At 44.1% G+C, this 21247-nt stretch overlaps 1 protein-coding gene across 4 annotated transcripts in view; it reads left to right on the forward strand.

The window, feature by feature from the left end:
- The first annotated feature begins 2448 nt into the window (after positions 1 to 2448).
- The window catches only part of CHD2 (chromodomain helicase DNA binding protein 2), an 89650-nt gene continuing 70851 nt past the window's right edge, over positions 2449 to 21247 (forward strand). Inside the window, exon 1 of one of the 4 annotated variants that reach the window (XM_056500224.1) lies at positions 2449 to 2585. The gene's annotated coding sequence lies outside the window, so the exon portion shown is untranslated. Of the gene's footprint in view, positions 2586 to 4907; positions 5371 to 7324; positions 7699 to 20871; positions 20952 to 21247 lie in introns of those variants that run through there. The other 3 variants (XM_056500225.1, XM_056500219.1, XM_056500222.1) reach the window with 3 other exon arrangements.

Below are 21247 nucleotides of genomic sequence, written 5' to 3' on the forward strand. Positions count from 1 at the left end.
GGTGTGGTGCTGGACAGAAAACAAACAAGCAGATCTTTGAAAAAAATCCTTGAAAAAAATCCTTATCCTTGGCTCAGAACAGGAAGGATTTAAGTCTTCTGGTATCGATTTGATTAAGAAAACAACATTTTTCATTTTCTGTTGTTTCTTCTCTGTTGAGATATTCTCAAACACTAGGAAATTGCACAATCCAAATGACTGCTTAACTCAAAATTGCAACAACTCACAATTGCAACAGACTTTGGAGTGAGCTCATGCCTGACTCCTGAAATAGAATATTCACTGATAAAATATTTATGTGTTTAAAGAAGAAAGTGTACAATACATACCTTAAAGCCATGGCTTACATTTCAATCTCATAAACAGATGGGGGTTTGTTTTATTTCTCAGTATAGCAGAGCCATATTCACCTCTCAGCTCTGGGCACAAAGTTCAGGCAGAGAAATGACATTTCAGGACTGATTTAATCTCTCTCTGTTTCATAGTTACGTCAATGAGGCTCACAGGGGACCTCAGCTTTTCACAGTGACAACAGGACTGAGTTCTGGACCTGCCTGTGCAAATCTCCCAGCCAGCAGCAGGTTAATGTTTAGGGGCTGGAGCAGTCCCAGACCCAGCTAGAAGAAGAAAATGGGACCAGTGGGCCTCATATTAACCAGTTCTTTAATGGAAACCCTAAGAGAAGCTGGAACAGCTGCAATGAAAACTGATGCAACTCTCCCAGGAGGTCACTGGTCTCATTAGGTACATATTTAACAGGAATAAATTCCAGTAAAACCACAGCATCAGAGGCGAAATCAAAGTCCCCAGGGAAACCCAGTGTCCTCTAAGCACTACTTTAATCTCTCACCCACCTTTGGTATTGACATTCATTTCTCCATGAAAGGGTTTTTGTTTACTTGGGATAATGTGTCATTCTTCCCTGGGGAGCTGGAATTCTAGCCAGGTGCAAGTCATAGCAAAGCTTTGCCAAATGCCCCTTGCACTGCAGCAGGTGGTACAGGGGAAACTACAGCCATGCTGACAGCAGGGTAACAGTGGGATACCAATGTTTGACCCAGCCTGCTGGGGGCTTGAGATGGAGCACAGCAGCCAAAATACCAGTGTCCCCTTTCAAGCGTTCTCAGGGGTGGCAGTTTGGCATGATGTGTGTCCTGCAGTGGAATGTGCACCCGTTAGCATATTCCTCCAGAATTAATCAGACAAATGGGACATGGTTCTCCATGAGCAGGAAGTAAAGCCTCATTTCCTGTAAATCTCTGTCCTGCATTGCTGAACTCCACTGTGAAAAAGAATCGCTCCCCACAGCAGGCAGAGAGTGTGGTGAGATGACACGCACACTAATGAGCGGGCTGAAAGAAAGCTGCCTCCAGCAGCATGGCAGATGGCCACGCTCACAGCCCTCCTACCCCCACTGTCTGGGGGGTCAGTGGGAGAAGGAGCTTTCAGGAGACACACAGAAACTTCTCTTCAGCTCTAAAACATGTCTTTCAGGGGCAGCTGGATGTGCCACTGGAGCTTCAAGTGTTTTAGCAGGCACTGCCAGAACGTGCAGCACAGCACTCCCTCCCCAGGAAAGCAGGATGGCAGGGCTGGGCTGGGCTGGCTGCTGTCTTGCCTTACTCCACAGAACCTCTACCTTCTGCATCTCCCAAACATCCTCAGCAAGTCTGGAGCTGCAGATGTTGTCACACCAGACCAAGCTCCTCTTGGCTGGAGTATGACCTGTTTCCAGGCTTTGCCTTTTCTAGGGTAACACAGGAATACATGCTGAGCTTAGAAAATGTAAAAATATTGAAACCAGAAATGGAGAAACTTCTCTGTAAGAGTGAAAGGGTTGGTAAGCTCCCTCTTACAGGTCATCTTCCTGCAGTTCCTCTAACATCTGGGGTGGCAGTGCAGAGAAGGCCATGGGCTCTTTCTCCTTGCCTGCTGATGTCATGGTGCACACGCTGTGGTTCAGAGACAAACTTCCCCAAGTCCTTGGTGCTGCTGGCTGCAGGCATCTTGCACTTCTCTGTCTCAGCCCCCTATCTCCACTCTGTGTGTGCTGGCTCTTGTGCTCATGGAACTGATCCAGCTGAAAAGTCAAGAAAAAAGGAAAAAGATGGAGTTTGAGCCTGGATGAATCCATCAGTCTGGCTGACAGCATGGCCACTCAATAGTGAGTGTCTACACAAGAGAAGGGGCTGCTTTGTACTTGAGCAGCAGCTGATCTAGAAGCCAGCTATTAAAAAACATGTTCTATGAGCACTCCTGCTTCCCTCCAGCCCCATCTGCCGTGTCCCAACCCAGCAGTGCCCCTGCTCTGCTGTCGGGTGGTTTCTACCAGGGCTGAGCTGGCTGGAAGCTCCTGGTGAGTCGTCAGCTGAATTAATTCCTGCCCAGCACCCTGGGTGGCTGTGTGTCACCAAGGGTGGTGAGAAGGACATCCGCCCCTTCCCTTAGCACTACAATGGCTTTGTGCCCAATTAAAATGACTATTAGCTGTGGCATTCATTAGCAGGACTGACAATGGAAACTTTTAATCAAGTGCCTTACAAAGAGGCCGAGGAGGGAAAGGATCACTTCTCCATTTACCGCGGGTAAGTTACCAAAAAAAAAAATCAACCTAAAAAAAAATTCTCCGTGAGTAATTTGAGTGCAGTACAGCTGGATTTTAAAATTCATGATTTAAGCGTGGGAGGGAGAAATATATTTTAAATCCCTGCTTTCTCCACCCAGCCAGATACGTTTAGCAAGGATCAGGTTAAAGTGCTGATTGTTTTCCTTGTTGGCCCGAGTGTTTCTGCCAGAACTGGATTTTTATGTTCCACTTAAAAGGGGGCTGGAGCAGGGGAAAGGTGCTGTAATGGAAGTGCTGACATCACTTCAGCACAGGGCAGCCCAGCTAATGGTGCCCACAGAGCTCGCTTGGCAGCTCATACACGGCTAAGCCTGACAGAAAGGCTCTTTGAAAATAACTTACTGCTCCAAAAATAAACGCAAAAAACCCAACCTTCCTCACGCTGAATGGGGTGGCAAAATTGCTCTCAGCTTTATGGGATTCCCAGGACATTGTCCAGGGCTTCCCCAGCAGCCATGGGATAGGGTTAATTGCTTGAGGTGTGGTGGGAATTGTTGGGTGTGATTTAATAACACTCTACATCTAAAATAGGAGGCAGGAAAAACCAGCTAAACCAGAATAGCCCTGGCCTTGCTGAGGGTGGAGGCAAAGTACTGTGGGAGGGTAAAGGTGTCTTATCTATGCCATGTCCTGTCCACAAGGAGAGCTGCTGGCCACAAAATGTTCTCCCAGCCCCACAGCCCACCCATCCAGGACTGTCCCACTGCTGTGGTCCCACTCTTGGCTTCCTCACATATCTATCATGACTGTGATCCCTTTTGCTTGTGTGGAAATCTGTTCCCAGGGAGGAGAAACAAAAGGTTGGGTGCTTTAAGACACCATGCTTTGGGCTTTTGGGTTTCTGGTGATGTTTTTGGAGGAGCTGCCTTTCTCTTTCCTCCCATTGGAACACATATTGTGCCACAAACCACATGGCAGAGCAAAACCACTGCAGGTGTGGGCAGCAACCACCCTGCCCCACACAGCACTGACCCTGGAGAGCTGGGCTACAGAAAAGAAGCTGCTGTTTAACACCATGTGAAAGTGCTTCAGCTGGGGACACCACCATTTATCTGATTTTTCATGAAAGCAAGTCCAAAACTGAGTTTAAAGCAGTCAGCTCTTCGCAGAGAGGAGAGCTGTGCAGAAATCAGGAAGTTCTCAGGGTTGCTGAAGCAGAAATATTCGTGCAAACCACAGAATCTAAAAGAAAATTTAAGGGAGCCTGGGCCTTTTAACAAGAAATTGTTCTTTTTACATAATGAGTGTTTCAGCAGGAAGGTGACACTTTGCCAGCAGGACTCAGAGCACTGGGAATGCAAGGGATGCTCAGGAGGTGGGAGAGCAGTGGGGCTATCACAAGAGCTGGGAAAACGAATTGAAAATGTGTATTTCAGGCAAACTTCTGTCGTTTGGAAAAGTGATGGGGTTACTTGAAAAGCAGGCTGTGAAGATATGTTTTAAACTCCAACCACATTAAGGTGAAGAGCCCCAACACAGGGTTCTGCTTGGTGAGGACTGGCACAGTGCAGCATATCGTTCACTGCCTTGCCTCCCTTTCTGTGGAAAATGTGTTTGTTTATTTAGTGGTGCCCAATGCTGTGCTTACCCATTATGCTGTTACAACAGTGTCCACTGTGTGGAAACCCAGGTTGCATTAGCAAACCTAACAAAGCCGGGGCACCTTTGCATTCCCTCCCTTGTCTGTGTTGACTGAGATGAAACCCCTTTTGCTTTTTGTCTCAGAGCACAGCCTTGGAAATGCAGCAGAAAATTCCCTCAGTTCCCTCCAGCCGAGCAGAGGCTGCCACACAGGCAGGTCCATGCCTGACCACGGGTTCTCTATGCAAGATATCTTTATGTAACCCCAGCCTCCAACCAAGATTAGCTTTCACTAATGCAGGTTTGCAGCTATTCCAGGGAGGCTCTGCAGGAAGCCTTGTGTGCTGCTGGAGGGTTTTATTTCACTTCTCTGTACAGCTTGTAAAAAGCTTCTTGGAAACCAGATCTTTGCATTTTACTTTGAGTTCACTTATCTGCCATAAGCTGTTTCAAGTTACTCTTTCCAAACCATATTAAATTAATCCGTAGGTAAGAAGCAAACAGCAACAATTACTGTGTATCTTTGTTGAGAACTTACCGGTTCTAATTACGTTTCCCTCTTATAAGGTTTAATATTGAGGACTACAAAATGAGGTCAACCTCTATTAAATATAATGACTTTCCCTGTGGAGCTTGCAATGAAAAGCTTCACAACAAAGGTTTCTATTTAAGGGAGAGGAAGTTTCTATTACAAAGTAGTCCCCTAACTTGGTGCAGGGGCTTTGTTTTCATTTGCTGGCTACAACAGAGTGAAAAAAGATTTGGGTTGAGGCTTTAAACAGTGCTTATCTGAGAAAAAACAAGCGAGTTAATACATGAAGATAGGGAAGAACAAAAGCACTGTTGTTACAGGAGGTGACCTAGAACCAGTCTGGCATGCAACATCTGTGATCCTGAGCCACACCAGGAGCTGCATGCCGTGAGCACAAAGGTAAAAGCAAGAGCAGCAGGTCTGCGTTTTGCTACAGGCTGGGCACAGCTCCCCATAGGTACCCCAAGAACAGGCAGTGTGGTCTGCTCCTGCAGGAGACGAAATTAAATGTGTAAGGGATACAGGAGCTACTTCGGAAGGCTGGGAAGAGCACCGTTTGGTGCTGTGCCATCTCTGCCGTCTTTGGGCAGCTGCTGCGCGCTCGGCGGGCAGATCCTGCCCCGCCCAACCAGTAAGTCTGCGTATCTCTGATTTTCAGAGGTGCAGTGGCTCGAACTGGCTGATTATTGCTCCTGTAGCTATTTGCGGGTTTTTTTAGCTTGGTATTAAAAGCTAGGTAAGCACAATGCTACCTTATCAACTAAATTCTCTTTTACACCAGAAATGGAGGTAAACATGGCCATGATTTTTTTTTTTTTTTTAATTGCTGTTGTCCTGATAGCAGCATAACCGCTATCAAAATTTGCTCCTTATTTAAGGGGTTTTTTCTTTTCTTCCTGCAGCCTTGCAGGAATGTGCCGGGCAGTTAAAACACTGCGGTTGCCAAGCGCAGGAGGGTTATTTTGGCACCAGGAGGGTTATTTTGGCATCAGCCCCTACGAACTGCGCTAAGGTTGCCGTGTTGGAGCCGCGTCGAGAGCATCTCGAGAACGGCAGCCCTCGGTTGTTCATCTCCGGCTTCTCTGCTCCCCCTTTCCCTCGCAGCTCCGCTCGCTGCTTTACGCTCCTGATCCCCTCAGCCGGCTGGAATAGCATGCAAATGGCATTTCAGTGTATTAATGTCCCGGCGCGGTGGCGCACTGCGGGGAGCACAGGCTGGCCCTGGGGCGCGCCGCGCACGGGGACGCGCCTCTGCCTTCTCCGCCAGCGGCCGTGCTCGCCCTTTAAGAAAAAGCCTGCAGTAATTTTCCATTACCCTGCGCGGTCCTGCCTACGTGGCAGGAATTGTTTGTGCAGGCTGAGCATCGCGGGCGAGGCGCAAGCCCCGATCCGGCTGTGGTTGCCTGGCTACGCTCGGCATGCCGGCAGCGCGCCAGGCTCCTGGGAAGCACCTTTGTTCCCGAGCAGGGATTTGAGCCGTGTTTTCATGCCGAAAGCTGGGGACAAATGCTGCTTTTCTCAAGCAGCCTGGCAGAACTCGGCTTTCCAAACAGCACGAGCCAGCCAAAATGCTCACTAGTTGTAGTAATAATAATAATAATAATAATAATAATAATAATAATAAATTAATATGCATGGAGTCCATCTCTTGTGGCGGTTTCTCTTCCTTTGCGCAAGGAAATATCTTGTAATGAGCTCGTGATGTTTGTTTGCTGTTGCTCTGATCGTAACAGTCACTTAATCGAGGTAGAAATACTGTCGGCAAAATCCTCCCCCGCTCTTGTTCTTTCCGTCTAATGAACCAGACGGATCGCTGTTGTTCTGCAAGTTGATAAGCAGGTTATTTTTTTTTTTTTTTTTTAATCTAAGCTCTGGAGCTCTGACAGGAGAGTAGTCTGAAATACCTAAAATATTTCAAATGCCACCAGCAGAACCTGCAGCAGCAGGAGGAGCAGGTCTGTGTGCTGCTCCTATTTGCTAGGCTTAGCTTTAAATATGGCAGCAGCGTCAGTGCAACAGGCATTTCCATGATGGCTTCAGCTCCAGGACAGCTTATTTTATCTGTTTGAGGCTTGATACTTGTCGTTAACAAGCGTTCTGTGTTCCTGCTAGCAGCCCATGGAGCCAAGGTCTCTCCCAGCATCAGCAGAGAAACTACACTGGTAATTGTCACACAAACAAGTGTGGCACCCCACAAGCCCCCCCCACTTAGGTAATGCTGCCACTTCCCTTCTGCAGCAGCTCCAGGAACCCTCAGGAGCTGCTCCCCAGGAGGAATGAATGAAGATGACTTTGGGGTGTCTTGTCTGTCTACCACTGGAAACCTGAGAATAGAAAAATTTGGTATAAAGTAGAACACACTGAGCATCAGCTTTAATTTGGCTTCATGGAGGGGAATTTTGTGCTGGCGTTCTGGATCCTGCATTGCACAGATGAACAAACCTCATCCAAGAGAGCCCTGGCACAGCTACACAGGGGACCACCTACCCAGCCCCACTCCCTGGGGAGCTCCACTTGGATGGTGGCTTTGAGGTATCTCTCCTGGGCACAGGCACAGCCCTCCCTGCAGCCCTGTCACCCTGACACCTGTGTCTCCTAACCACAACCTCTCTGAGGTTTACAGTTAAGAGATGTTGGTTTCCTGTAGTTTCTCTCGCAAATTAGCAACGTTCTCTGTTTTCTGCGCTTTTTGGTCCTGTTTCCTCACACTCAGACTTTCCACCACTTCCTCCACATCCCTGCTGCTGAGGGCTCTGTTGCTGCCACCCAGCAGCTCGGTTGATGCCCCGACCATCTGGGACCTGCACAGCGTTCCCCACCTCCGGGAGAGCCATGCAGGAAGGGTGGAGCAGGGCATGTTCAGAAGCTTGGCTACATGCCATCCATCACCTGGAATACTCTTGTCCTCCATCCAAGTGTGCCTTGTTTGATGGGAACGACTGAGCAGACGTTTGGGAGGGTGAGTTTCAACATCCCAAGGTCAAACTTTCCCATATGGGTAAGTTGATGGTTAGAAACAGCACCTTATCCATGTTACACACTGCTTGGCTCTCTGCTCACTGAACTTTTTGACTTGTTTTATCTGTCCTTGGATTGGTTTTCCTTTGTTTGTATTTTTTAAAGTAAACTACTCCCTCTTAGTATTAAAAAAACGTATCTGAGAAAAGCTGGGTTTGGCTCTTAAAAACCGGTTGTTAGTAGTAGCCCTTTTCCTTTTCAGTGTGTTTTCAGAAGTGAAAAGCAGTACTTGGGAACTCTATTTTTTCAAGAAGGCACATAAACAGAGAGGTGTGCAAAAGAGGGTCCCTTTCCAAAATAAACCTTTTCCCTGTGCTGTACAAAACACAACCACAGCCGCCTTTGCTTGGGATTTGCTCCACACAGGAAAATGTGGAGGATCCACAGAGGAGGGTTTTCGTCCCCTGTTTGTGCAGCTAGGAATGTGGGTGAGTCACCGCCTTCTTTGAGGAATGAAACCTTCCATCCCAACTCCTTATGCCTTTGTTTGCTTTTAGAACTGCAGTGCTGTTGAAGGTAACTCACGCTCCCGTGGCTACGCTGGGGCTCAGGCTTAACATCTGCTTTCACGTTTTGTATTCCCTTCTTAAAAGCACAGGGATGGGACTACATCCTCCCGCGAGTGGTCCAAAATCCCTAGGATCCTGAAGGCTTTAGATCAGAGATGAGAGCAGGCAAACCCCCAGCCGGTCCCCAGCCAGCGGGGCTGGTTTCCAGCACCACCAGTGCAGCGGGGTGTGGCTCTTGAACAGCAACGGCGCTAATTAAAAGAGGCAATTTCCAACGACAAAATTAGAACAGCCTTTCAGGTCATTTTGTTTCAGGAAGGCAAGAAAAGCAGAGAAAGGAAAAAAATGTGCTAGAAAGACACAAAACCCAGAGGACAGTTTTCTAACTTTTCTAGCTTTCAGCGATTTAAACTTAGGAACCTGTGGCCATTTTGTGAATGAATTATCTGGTTTCAAAATGCCTTAAATGATATTCCTACTTTAGAAAATTAAGTCCTTACTTTATGGAGGTGCTTAAATATCAGTTTCAGTTCTTTCTTTTATGTTTTGCAGATCGAAAAAAAAATATATAAAAGACTTCATACATAATTGTGCCATCTTCCTCAACTGCAATTTGACATCTAAACCTGATGTTTCTTTCCATATATAATAGATGGTTTCATTCTTGGTTTCTCTTTTTTTTTAGGTTTTATTTTGTTTTGTTTTGTTTTGTTTTACATTGTAAATCTGCAAGTTATTCCCAAAAGCCCAGTATTTATATTTATTCCATAGCAAGCATGTGACTGGTATGACTGCATAATTATATCAAAATGAATTTGAGGTCTTTTTGTCGCAAAATGTTCCGGGGCTACAGATATGTTTTGAATGCATAATAAGCACCGGGTACTGAGATTACAAGAGAAACTCTCTGTGAAATCCTACGGATTAAGGTCACGCATGAGATACTTAATTCTCCCTCCTGTGAGGTTTGATTGCAAGATAGTGTGCTCCCACTGACTTCTTAAAATGAGAAAGCTTGAAAAATTGACCAGATTCTGTCAAATTTGCTTCACTGCTAGTGGAACTGGAGGTGTTGAAGAAATGGGGAACTGTGAGGAAAGGAAGAAGCAGAGACCAAGGAGGGTCAAAATCCCTGCTGGTTCACAGCTTGGAAGTGAGGAAAGACACCAAGATGACTTTTTTTTCCCCTGCCACAATTTGATCTATTGTAGAATGTGCTATATGAGAAGAGGCAGCTCTTCCCTCTTGCTGTGATTGCAGCAGTGTCTCAAGGCTGCGGTTGGAACCAAGGTTCTGTTGTGCCGGGCCAAAGGACGTGTCCTTGAGGTTAAAGCATGCAAAGTGTGCATGGGGGAAATGCAAGGAGCCAGATGGAGGTCAGTGGGGTGGGGAAGCACCTCAGTCCTATGGAAATTCAATCATATTTTCCCCCGCCCCAAATGTATGTATGATCAGTCAATACACCACAGAGACTTGATGGAAGGTAAAACTGGGTACAACTCTCTGGGGGACAGCCAGTCCCCAGGAGCATTGCTCTCCTCCACATCTGCCAGGAGGTGGATTCAGTTAATTGTTTTTTAGCAGAGGTGGCTATTCTTCTACTTTTTTTTTTTTTTCCCTCTCCATAAACTATTGAAAATCAACTGATGGAAATAACTTCCAGTCACTGATTCTGTCACACAAATGGGGTGTATCCTTATAGAGTACAAACAACCCTGGGTTTAAGTTAAATATGGATCAGATCCATGGCCTCCCTTTCCAAAAAAAAGGTGTGGATGTAACAATTTCACCCTGTTGCAGACACGATTAGTCACTCGTGTCGTTCATGCCGTCTGTAACTAGGGCATCGCTGCTGCCTCACTGCCTGTCCCAAGGGACCTGGGTGGTGTTTGTGCAAACGCGATTGGGCTGAGGAAGGGGAGGAGAAATGCAGCTCTCAGCCCGGGATATATTTAGTGAATGCAGCTGTGGGAGGCAGCAGGAACAAGGGAGCTTTTGTATTGCCTGTGCTCTGACAGCTCACTTGCCTAAATAATCTGCTGGTTTCTTACCCATATGTTTCCTCCCCCTGGTCCCCAGTGTTGTTAATTTAAATGTGAAGTTTTGTCGGATCCTTCCTAGCGTTTAAAAGTGGGATGTGTTACAGTGTCAACCTTGGTACTGCACTTCAGGCGGGCAACCTGCAACTTTCAGGGGCACTGCACTTTCTCCATGGCGACTAGGGAAATTTGACCTCATCTTTTAGGGAAGGCAGTGATGTTCGAATATGCCTTTCATGTGCACTGCAGAGCTTGCTTGGGTGGGAGCAGACCTGCAGCAGCCCTTCCCAAGCAAGTAAAGCCTGCTTCTTGCCAGGACTGCTGAGCTGGGGTGCAGAACCAGCTTTTGGCACCCTGGGCATTTCATTGAGATGTACAAACTCTGCTGGTCCTCCTGGCATCCCTGGGAGTCTGATCCAATAGTCGTTGGTACGTCATGGGATAAAAAAGGAGGACAAAAATAGGTTTACTGACCCGCTGGGTCGAGCAGGAGCAGGTTACTGTTGCTGTGCATTAGGACTAATTTGTCTGTGCTCTCTGGCAATGTTCTGACTTGTCCCCAGAGAAAAAGCCAGAGGCTGAGAATTCCCTCTGTGTCTTCTTCCCTGCCTTGTTCAGTTGCACACAACAATTCCTGAGCTGGCCGGCCTCAGGCTTTACTGCAGAATATAAAAATAACGTTTTGTATTTTTTTTGGGGGGGGGTGGTCTTTTTCTGATACGGTTAAGAGGTTGAAAAAACAAGACTGGTGCAGGGTAGTGCTGTCTGGATGATGGAGACATCACTTTTAAAGGGAGACAGGCTCTGCCAATGCTTTCCTAGGGTTTGTGGCACCTTAGGGTGTTTTTCCACGCACAGCAGCGTCGCCAGGAGATGTTGCAGTGACACATTCTTGGGCAGAGCAGCACTCTGACCCTTCCCAGCCCGCCACGGACAGCACGGATTTGCTGTTCCTGTGGCAGGGCCCTGATATCCATATCGGAAATGCACCTCCTGTGGGTGGCTTTCATCGGTCCACCACAGGCTAGCACTGATCCTGAAACACATCCAGCTTTTATGAAAACTGCGGTGTGAGTGTGCAGGATACAGCTGTCCCACCATTGCTGTGATCTAAGGGAGTTGCAGTGGCCAGCTTGTCTGTCGAAAGTATTTATTACTAGAGTATAGAAAAAAATGCATATATGAAAAAATGTGTACGAACACGATGCCCTGGGAGCCCACACCGCCTTTTCTGCCTGGAATCCCGCGGCCTGCCTGGCTTTGTTTCCGCAGTTAAATGGTTAACTGGAGCACTAATTGGCTCTGAGCGCTCCAGCCCTTTGCAACAGATTATTGGCATGCTGGTAGGAGCAGTTCCCTTCCTTCCCTTCCCCCTTCATTATAAAAACATGTACTGTAGAGAAACCAAATACCACATGGCGCCCTGCGCCGAGCCCGTCACCGTGTTCAGCACAAAAACTCCTTTTATATTTGGGAAGCGGAGGGAGAAAATTCTGGAAAGGCAAGATCGCGGCGATAGCGGCTGAATCGGCACATTTATTTCACAGTGTGCAGGGGCTGGAGCCCACAGCCCCGCGGCTGCGTGGGGAGCAGCGCCGGGGGGCTCCCAAAGCCGAGGGGAACGCGAAGGAGAACATTCCCCACAGCGTTTCGGCTTTGCGGAGGGCTCTCGGGGCTGAATGTGAAGAGAGAAAAATAAAAGCTTTGCGGGGAAAAAACAAGCAAACAAAAATAAGTTTCATTTCTGTTTTCCCGAGGAGCCGTGGGCGTTTTTAAGCTGTCTGCAGAGGCAGGCGCCATTTCGTGAGGCGGCGTTAGTGCAGCGGGAGGAGACATGTTGTGTTCGTGCAGTTTGTGTTTTAAGGGTTTTCTCCTTGGTTTGAGGCAAGAGGGTTATTCATCCCGCCTTCACCCTCGTTCAGTCCTAAGGCTCTCGTTTTTATAAACTTGAAGGGAAAAAGTAATGACAAGCAGGGAAAAGGGGAAAAGTTCTCCTGAGGGTATCAGAGTCTGCAAGCAAAATCAGGTCTCTGTCCAGGAGACACAAAATCTTAGAGGTGTACCTGGTTCCAAAAGTGCCACGGAGGGTGTAAGGAGGATAACCAGGATGACAACGTGGCTGTACACCAAACCCAGGTGTGCAGGGAAAATGTGGTATGTCAGGCATGTTTTAAATAGAGGATTTTTTTCCTGCTGCAAAAGAAAGTCTGACTGGTTTGTGCACAGACAAGACTGGTCTGTTGTGATTTACATGAGCTGACTTGACTTGCAGGTATTGAGATGCTAGTTTTGATCTAAAAGCCCAGACTATTGCTAGTGGTGCAGAACTGCTCTTTTGATCAAAGGAGAAAATAGGAACTGTGGCAGGAGTGAGCTCAGGCTGATGCTCTTCAGTGCAGAACTCCTGGAGTAAGCTGCAGCATTTTCATTAAGGGCCTTTGGTAAGGGAGTTGACTTTTTACCACTCTGAGGCCTTTCACTTGCAAAACGCATTATCAGGCTCATTTGTTTAACAAGTCTGTGGGAGCTGGGAGAGCGAGAATTAATGCTGGCATTTGGGAATACAGCTGATAGTGCTGCATTTGATTTTGGTTTCATGTCATTATTTTCTGGTTTCGGAGTCAGGAAAAGCTGCTCATTTATTTTTCATGTAGCTGTATTTTTTTCTCCTGGCTTCTTAAGGAGGCAGAGCTCATGAAATTGTGTTGTTGAAGGCCTGGAGCTTTTGATCTGATGTTCAGTTTCAACAACTATTATGTTCTGGAGGTTCTGCACTTTGGGAAAAGCTGCACGTTATAGAGATGGATCAGTGCATCTGCTAAAGGAAGAGCTACAAAATGAGTGCCGAGGGTCTCTGTTCACTTTCCTTGCTGACCCATCAATGAGCATCTCATTGCTGGCTGACCAGTCCATAATGTTCAGTTTGGAAATGTTGCAGCCTCTGCAGGAATCGGGAATATGGGGTGGGATTGGGAATGCTGCAGCAGTGCGGCACACTTGGGTGTGGGGCTGCCGACTCCCAGGAAAGCAGCCGTCGTTATTTCAGCTGCTCACAAAAGACTTGAAAACTTTCAGCCCCAGTATTCAAATCTCGACGAGGTTTGCAAGGAGTATTAGTCATATTTAAAACTCCTCCATGTTATATGCAGCTGAATTTTGCAAGGTCTTTGATCTCCTCACTCTGGGTCTAAAGGTTCCTTTTCAAGCTTGTCACCTGCAAAGATTTCTTTGAGACGATGATTGCTTTATTGCAGAAAAGCCTCTTTGCCACCTCACAACCATTATTTTCTTGATTGCCCTTTTTTACTTTGCTAAGGTTACATTCCATCTGCAGTTCTACCATAACCTCGGTGCAGTGCACTGATCACCAGCAATAAATGTAGTGAAAAGCTCTACTGTGACATTCTTGCATATCCTTGGTTTGTTTGTCTAAGACTCTGCATTATAATGATAATATAAAGCATAAAATAGTTTTCATATATAAAAATCCCTTTTCCAGCATATACTAATGTGCCTTTTGGAACCCCTTAATTAGGTTATGTTTTCTGCTAAACCTAATTCTGCATTATTAACAGCACTTGAGTAGACTTCAACATTCCAATTTTGGTTACAATTTTCATTCTGTTCAGTGTGTGTATATATATATATATATATATATATACAAGAAAATAATCCTTTATTAATCTTTTGAGCAGAACAGTTTTCGTTTGTGCAGCAGAAGTCCTTTGCCTGAATGTTCATTATCAGCACCTGATATGCTAGCCTGGAGCACAATAGCCTAATAATTGGAGTTTAAGAGGAGAGAAAAAAGCTAGTTATTAAAGTCACAGTGTTTCATTTTCATGCATGTTATGATTGTAAATTATTCAAGCATTTGCCTTTAGCTCCTACATGTACGAACTTACGCTCCCCACTTTTTTCCCCAAAGTGCTCTATGGTTTCCTTAGTCTTACACCCTAGGTTGGAGTATTCAAATGTATTGGTTAATACCAGTAGGACGTGTGACTCATTACAAGAAAATCTGAGAGAGTTTCTCAGTTAAAAGCATTTTATGTTGACCTATTTGCTTCTACTTCTGTCTAACGTTTGGTCTCTTCATAGTCAATATTCTGTTTTATGGAAAGGTTTTAAAGGCGTGCTGAAGGAGAGGAATAGGAGGTGAAGTGCCTAGCACAATTTATATTCTTTCTTTTGTCATTATTAATAAAAATATGAAAGAAAAATAAGTATTGAGGAAAATTAAAGGAAGGGTTATGCAATTATATCTGTATGTGCAAAGCTACAACATGTTTCCTCTTACTCTTGAAATTTAGATCTCTGCTTCAGGTTTTCTCTCCCTTCTACAGACTGGATTAGCTCATTTCAGTTGCATTTTCCAAGTACTACCATACATGCTCATCCCTAAATTCACTTCATGTGCTTCCAAATCCTTAGGACAACATTCGGTTTAGACACAAGAAATAATTGGAGTGGTTCCACGGGCCTAAATGTAATTACTCAGCCGGGAATTAAAGGCACAGGCACATAACTTATGCCCCATGTGTTTGGAGTAACGAGAAGAGATCAAAATCTCAGGTTTCATCATTAAAGTAAATGTTTCTACACTTAAGACACATCTGTAGAGAGAGGCAGATTCTGGTTAGATGCATGATTAAATCTTGAAGAAAATAAATCTTATTTTGGGCACATAGAACCTTGTTGGGATCTTCCTCTGGGTGAAATGGCAACAAAGCTGGCAGTCAGATTTTTCAGGTGGTGATCAAGCACTGTGCATGTCTCAGCTAAGATGTCTTGTATTTGCTCTGCTGCTTTAATTGCACAAAAAGCCATTGACCTAATTTTGTGTCAGGATTGTACCAATAGTGTTTTCTAGGGCTGCTTATGTTTTGGCACAGCTCACCATGTAATACAAAACTTTGACTATTAAAAAAAAAGTGCACTGTGAATGGTTTTAAGCTGAGACAAGATTGTCACCCTTAACAGCTTGGTCAGAGAGAGGGGGAGTATTTGTTTCAGCATGAAAATCTCTTGTCTGCAACAGTTAAAGCTGGGAGTTCCAGAGTTTATGTGCCTGATGCCCAGAGCTGCTCGAGTCCCCAGGCTGATGAGCTCTCTTGAGTTTGGTAAAACTCTGGCTGGCAGGAGCCACTTTATAATGAATTGACTGTAGGAAGAAAATACAAAAGCTCATGGGAAACATCAGCCTGACACAGGAGTTGTTTCTGTTCAGGTGAATTCTAATCCAAGTGTGTTGGTGCATCATTACAGCAAAAATTGATTGGACTCCACATCTAGCAAGTATTGGCTAATAGGAAGAGGTTTGTTTTGAGCTACTACAAACTACTACTCTTTTGTATATCTGATGCATTACAACAGGGTGATTCAGTGCTTTGTCATACTGTCTGTGAAATAAAAAAAAGTATATGCTTGTACGATTTCAGAGAAAAAGGTTTCTTTTCCCTGCATGTGGCAATTTACTGAATAATGCATCATTTTGTCAACTTTTATATAGCAATCAATAAATGCCCTACGGTGCTACCTGCACACGGGAGACGAAAATGAAGATCATTATGGAAACAGGCTTGAAACTTGCTTGAAATAAAAATCTCAGTTCTATACTTGCAGTTTTGGAGGCCTGGACTGTTTTTCTTTTCATTCTAGAGTAGCTGTAATTTATCTTGTTCAATCTGAGTGAAATTCCTCATGTTTGCGAGGCTGGTATGAAACCCTTTGCCTCCAAAACTCCAAGGAGATTTACCAAGAAAATACAGTTGTTGTTACAATCATCATCATAACTTTCCAAAGTCTCTACTAGAACTCAAATGGAGAGTGAGTAAAAATAAAAATTAGAGCTTATACTTGGAAATTTTTTCCCTCGGTTTTGACGTGTAAACACATATATGTGCTAAACCTATTTTCCCTTTTCTGATCATATTCCTCAAACAATTAAGTAATCAAGCTTTATTGGCTTTTGTTATCAGGAAATAAGTTTCAAGATGGTCAGGTAAACGCCTTTGGGAAATGAGCTTTAACTGTGCATAAGGAAGTAATCATGTTAGAACTTCAAATTATCTGAACTTACAAAAAATTAATTTCCTTGTCTATATCTTCTAAAAATACAATTTTGCAGCTACATTTACAATCCAGATATTCTAAAGATTTGGCTTAAAAGTTATAAAATGTTCTGACTCTTTATGTAACAATTCCATAACATATTGGAAAATGGGAGAACAACATCTATTTTGAAATCTAAGATGGGATTAGGCTTTCTTAATTGTGCTGATGTTTTTGGGGTTTTTTAAAAATAAACTCTTGATAAAACAGTGACCACAAAACACTCCCATGACTCTGCAGACTCTTATTTCCAGCTGGAATGGTGAGATAAAGAACACTGCTTGCAGCTCCTACCTTTTAAAGTGATTTTAAGCCCTATCACCACATCTAATCCTTGTGTGGTTCCAATCCTGCAAGCTTCCAGCAGTTCAAGTTTGTAAGCCAGGTCACAACACCTGCCTCGGTGTGCCTTACCTCTGGCATTACAGTCCCTGGGAAGGTGCACTTTAGTTTCTTATTTGCTTTCAAAGGTGATGTCAGCAGTAAGCAATGTTGCATCATATTTTTTTCATGTAAGGAGATATGTAATACCTTGTTAACACTTTTATAAATTCCAGTGTCTAAGTGGAGACAGGTAAAATGGTCAGTATTTTTCTTCCATGTCCCAGTCCTCTAATAAAAGTTTTCCAAGCCAAGCAGAATAGTTTGTTACGTAAAAGGTGACCTTGAAAAAACAGCACACAAGAAGCAGGGGCTCAAAAAGGGGGTAAAGAAACAGATTTGTTGTTCCAAGCTCCAGTCGTTTACTTTAAGAAACAATTAAACATGTTGTTATCCAATCACCCACATTGTTTAAGTTTGGAACAGTCTAGAGTTTTAAACTTTGATAAGATTTTATGAAAATAAGGACTACTGCATCTTTCTGACTTTTCTCATACCTCAAAGCTATTGCCATTTAAGGCAATAGCTGTGTTAGACCAAATACAGCATAAATACCTTTACTGAGATGGTTTCTATTTCTTATATCCAGTTAAGATGGCAACAAGGGTTAGTTTGAAGATGATCTGTAATAAAAACGAAGAGCTTCAAGTCTCAAACCTCCTTAAGAAAAGTGGATTTGATTTCCCAAGAAAAATGTATGTATATTCCCTAGTGGAGTTAATATAAAGCATAATAATTAATCCTCTCACTAGACAATAGTTGCTGGTCTGTTATTTGCTTTATTGTATACAGGAACTCATGCAAAACTGAAACAGCGAGGTGTGTCTGATGTTAAGGAGCCCTTAGATCTAAAATTTGAGCTCATGCCACAAGATCACATGTCAGTAACAGTACTGACTCTTTGATACATTATGACCAACAAGTTAAAAATTTGCTTAGGAGAGACCATTAAATCCCACAAAATATGTTGAATCCATTTCTGACTTCCATTTTGTCTTTATTTTTCTTTGAGAGCAGGAATAGAAAGAGCTGAATAGCTGAATCTTGGTTAAAATTGCTTCATTTTGAATAAATTGAAAAAACACTGGGGTTTGGCTTAGACTGAAGTTTTGTTTTTTTTTTTTTTTTTACCATATGTTTATAACACTGATAAGAATTTGTTTCTAATTATTCATGGTAATAAATCTTTTTCTTGCTGCTCACAAGGTTCTTCATTCTGAACATGAGCCCCATAAAAGTGCCAGCAAACCCCCCATATTAACATAACCTCAGTTTTCAGTGTTAAAGCCTATGAACAAAAAGGGCATATGTAAAAGTTCTCTTTATATGTGTCGATGTGTTTGCAATTATTCATTACCGGCTGGAGCAAAAGTCTGGATTTCAGTCCAGTTCCAGACTCGAAGCAGAATGAACAGAAAGACTTCATTGCTAGAACTGAGTTTTATCCTTGCTGTTGCTGAGTTTATTGCTTGTCTTGTGACACTAGCAAAAAGCTTTAGCTGAGATCAATACACTGTAATCATCTTTACCAGTCATGCAGGGAATGTGGTTCCACCTTAGAAGGTGAATTTGTATCTACCTGAGCAGTTACTGTGATTTTAATAATGAATTACTGAGGAAGGAAACAGAAGGGGGAAAAAACCCAACAGATTGTTTGTTTGACCAACATGTTACAGGTTATGTACAAAATCTGAAAATAGAGCACTTGCTTGACTCAGGACAAAGTGACAACTTCTATAAACACCCAGTTCACAGGAAGTTAAATGCCTGCCACAAACAGCTTGCTGTGCTCAAAGGGCATTCCATATCCTGTTTGAATATTCTCTGTCCAAGCAATCCAAACTATTCTGTTTGGCCTAGGGCCTAGGAAATTGGCATTGATTTCTTCTGAAAAGTGAGAGTTTTGGAGAAAGGTTTGGTGATTTTTCTCAGTCTTGTTTAGACTCCAGTTTTCTACTTCAGGAAGCGGATACAAGACTTAACCATTTTGTCCAATATTTGCCTTTCCAACCATTTTGTCCAATATTTGCCTTTCCATTATATTTGTGTCTCCAAGATCTGTGGTCTACACTGTATAACAAAGAATAAACTGCTTCAGGAATCCTTTGGTGTCCTCTGGTACAGAGGGCAGGTTGGACAGGTGGGGAAGGGGATCACAGTGTGCCTTTGTATGCTCCCTAAGGGATAATAACATGGGGCCGGGGGAAGGAAGAAAGGTTCTAGAAGAAAACAGAGTATCAGAAAGTCAGGTTCTGTGCCTCCATCTGAAATTCCAGCCACAGATACAATCTCAGAAAATAGTTCCCAAATTAGTAATGGAAACATTAACTTGTGTCATTATTTTCAGACATGTGGTTCATAAAACATAGCTGAAGTGTTTCATCTAATGATACACAAAGGAAGAGAGCATATCATCTGAAAGAGAAGGAATGAACTTTACAGAAGAAATTGCAGTGTAGAAATGCTGAAATTAGAAGGAAAAAAATGGGGTAACTGCAGAGGCAGTAGGAATGAGAATTTTGTTCCACTCTTTCATTAGGAAGAAGAATGCAAACAGTCTGTTCCTGATAAGGAACAGCAAAACTGTGTGAGGGGAGCCATGTCTCTGCTGAGAGTGACTGTACTTGTGTTCACCTCCATGCAACTCACTTGGGGCCAAGGAACAGAGAAGGTCATGAATACTCACGCAAGGTTTTTTGGAGCTGCTTCAGGTCTTGGTGTCCAGGAAGCAAAAGAGCAGTGCTGCACATATTTAATGAAGATATCAGACTTTGAGCAATTTTTTGGTTACATGTAGCAGCAATAGGGTAAGGGACTTCCAAAAACATTTGTCTATAAATATACATAGAGTTTGGGGGATTTTTTTGAAGAGGAACAGTCTATTACACTAGACAGTCTGGTATAGTTAGAGAAAATCAGATAACAGTCTGAGCACACAGGTTACATCTTGTTCAGGTATAATCTTAAACTCTCCTGGCTGGAATCACACTACTCTTACAAGGCACAATTATGTCTAGAAGTCCTGATCTCTTTTCTCCCTTTCATGTGGTTATTGCAAGTGATTACACATATATTCTTCTAGAAACGTACTTGTGTTTTGGGAAGAACTAAGAGAAAGGCTGGAAATTGTACATGGAATTTCTAATCTTGGTCCTTTCTGTGAAGTTTTACCATGCAGGATTGGCTGAAAATGCTGACATAAGGAGAAGTGCTGTTGCTGCACCCTGCTTTCATCAGGATCCTGCCTCATCCTTCCCCCTTTTTTCACTGCTGGTGGTTTTCCAAGGAGGACAGCATCTGGGTTCTGTCTGTGCAAGCACCTTTAGCTACAGTTATATGGGAGCAGTTCCACTGAGAGCAAGAGGATTGGCTTTTGCAGGAATCTAAATGGGAATGAAGTTGCAGAACAGGCTTTCTGCTATCCATAGTCTCCATAGACCAGAACTTCAATAATTCTTCTTGTGAGAGGGAAATAAAAAAGGCCTTTTGCCCCTTTTCAGTGAGAAGCTGCATTGGCTCTTTCAAAGCACCGCTGATTCCTTGACTGGAGGTTCCCGTGCAGTGGCACCTTTGTGTGAGTCACCACCATCCCTTCTCTGAGGATGGTAACACCTTATCCCACTGCCTACAAGTGGTAGATGTCCCCTGCTATCCTATACACAAGGTCAGCTTTTCTCTGTATTTTGGAAGGAAATACATCTCTTGGCTCAAAATGATAGAGATTGATTCTTTTCAGCTGGCCACTTCCTTGTGGTTTTTCCAGGACTCAGGAGAGAGCTACCAAAGTTGAACTGCATGATCTCAAGTGCCAGACTGGATCCTGAGGCCTTCCATAATAATTTGAAGTATTTTTAGATTAATTCTGTCGTAATTACCCAGGTTCATTAATATGAAAAAGGGAGACTTAGATAATTTATTTCTGCTTATAATGGATGGAGTCAGCTGGGCAAATAAAAGAAGGTGAAAGGTGCACATATCATTCAGTGACTGCTGAAGTGTATAAATATTAGTTTTATCGTGTTTGCTGTATATGCTTCTTGCAGAGGAGCACCATAACTTGGGACAGGATTCATGACAGTGACCAGGAATGTGAGGGATGCCTTTCCATATTGGTTTCTATGGCTGTAGTCAAAATAGGAGACAGTATCCTGGTGAGGCTGGCACACCAGAGAGTTTCTATGGTGTTGACTGAAAAAAGCAGGATACCTAGTTTTATTTGTGCGTCTGTGCTGTTTGTGAGCAGCAGTAACGGGGGATGATGTGGCAGACAGGCAGGTGACTGGATTGCTGGCTCTGTGCTCCAGTCAAGGGCTGGTGACAGAGGTGGTGTTTGTGGAATGGCGGCAAACGGGGCCGCGAGATGAGGGGCGCCAGCAGCACCTCAGGGGGCTGAACCCCGCCGTGTGTGAGCGCAGGCAGGCGGGGGCACGAGGAGATCTCTGGCGCC

The sequence above is a fragment of the Oenanthe melanoleuca genome, chromosome 10, assembly GCF_029582105.1.
Source record: "Oenanthe melanoleuca isolate GR-GAL-2019-014 chromosome 10, OMel1.0, whole genome shotgun sequence".
NCBI lineage: Eukaryota > Metazoa > Chordata > Aves > Passeriformes > Muscicapidae > Oenanthe > Oenanthe melanoleuca.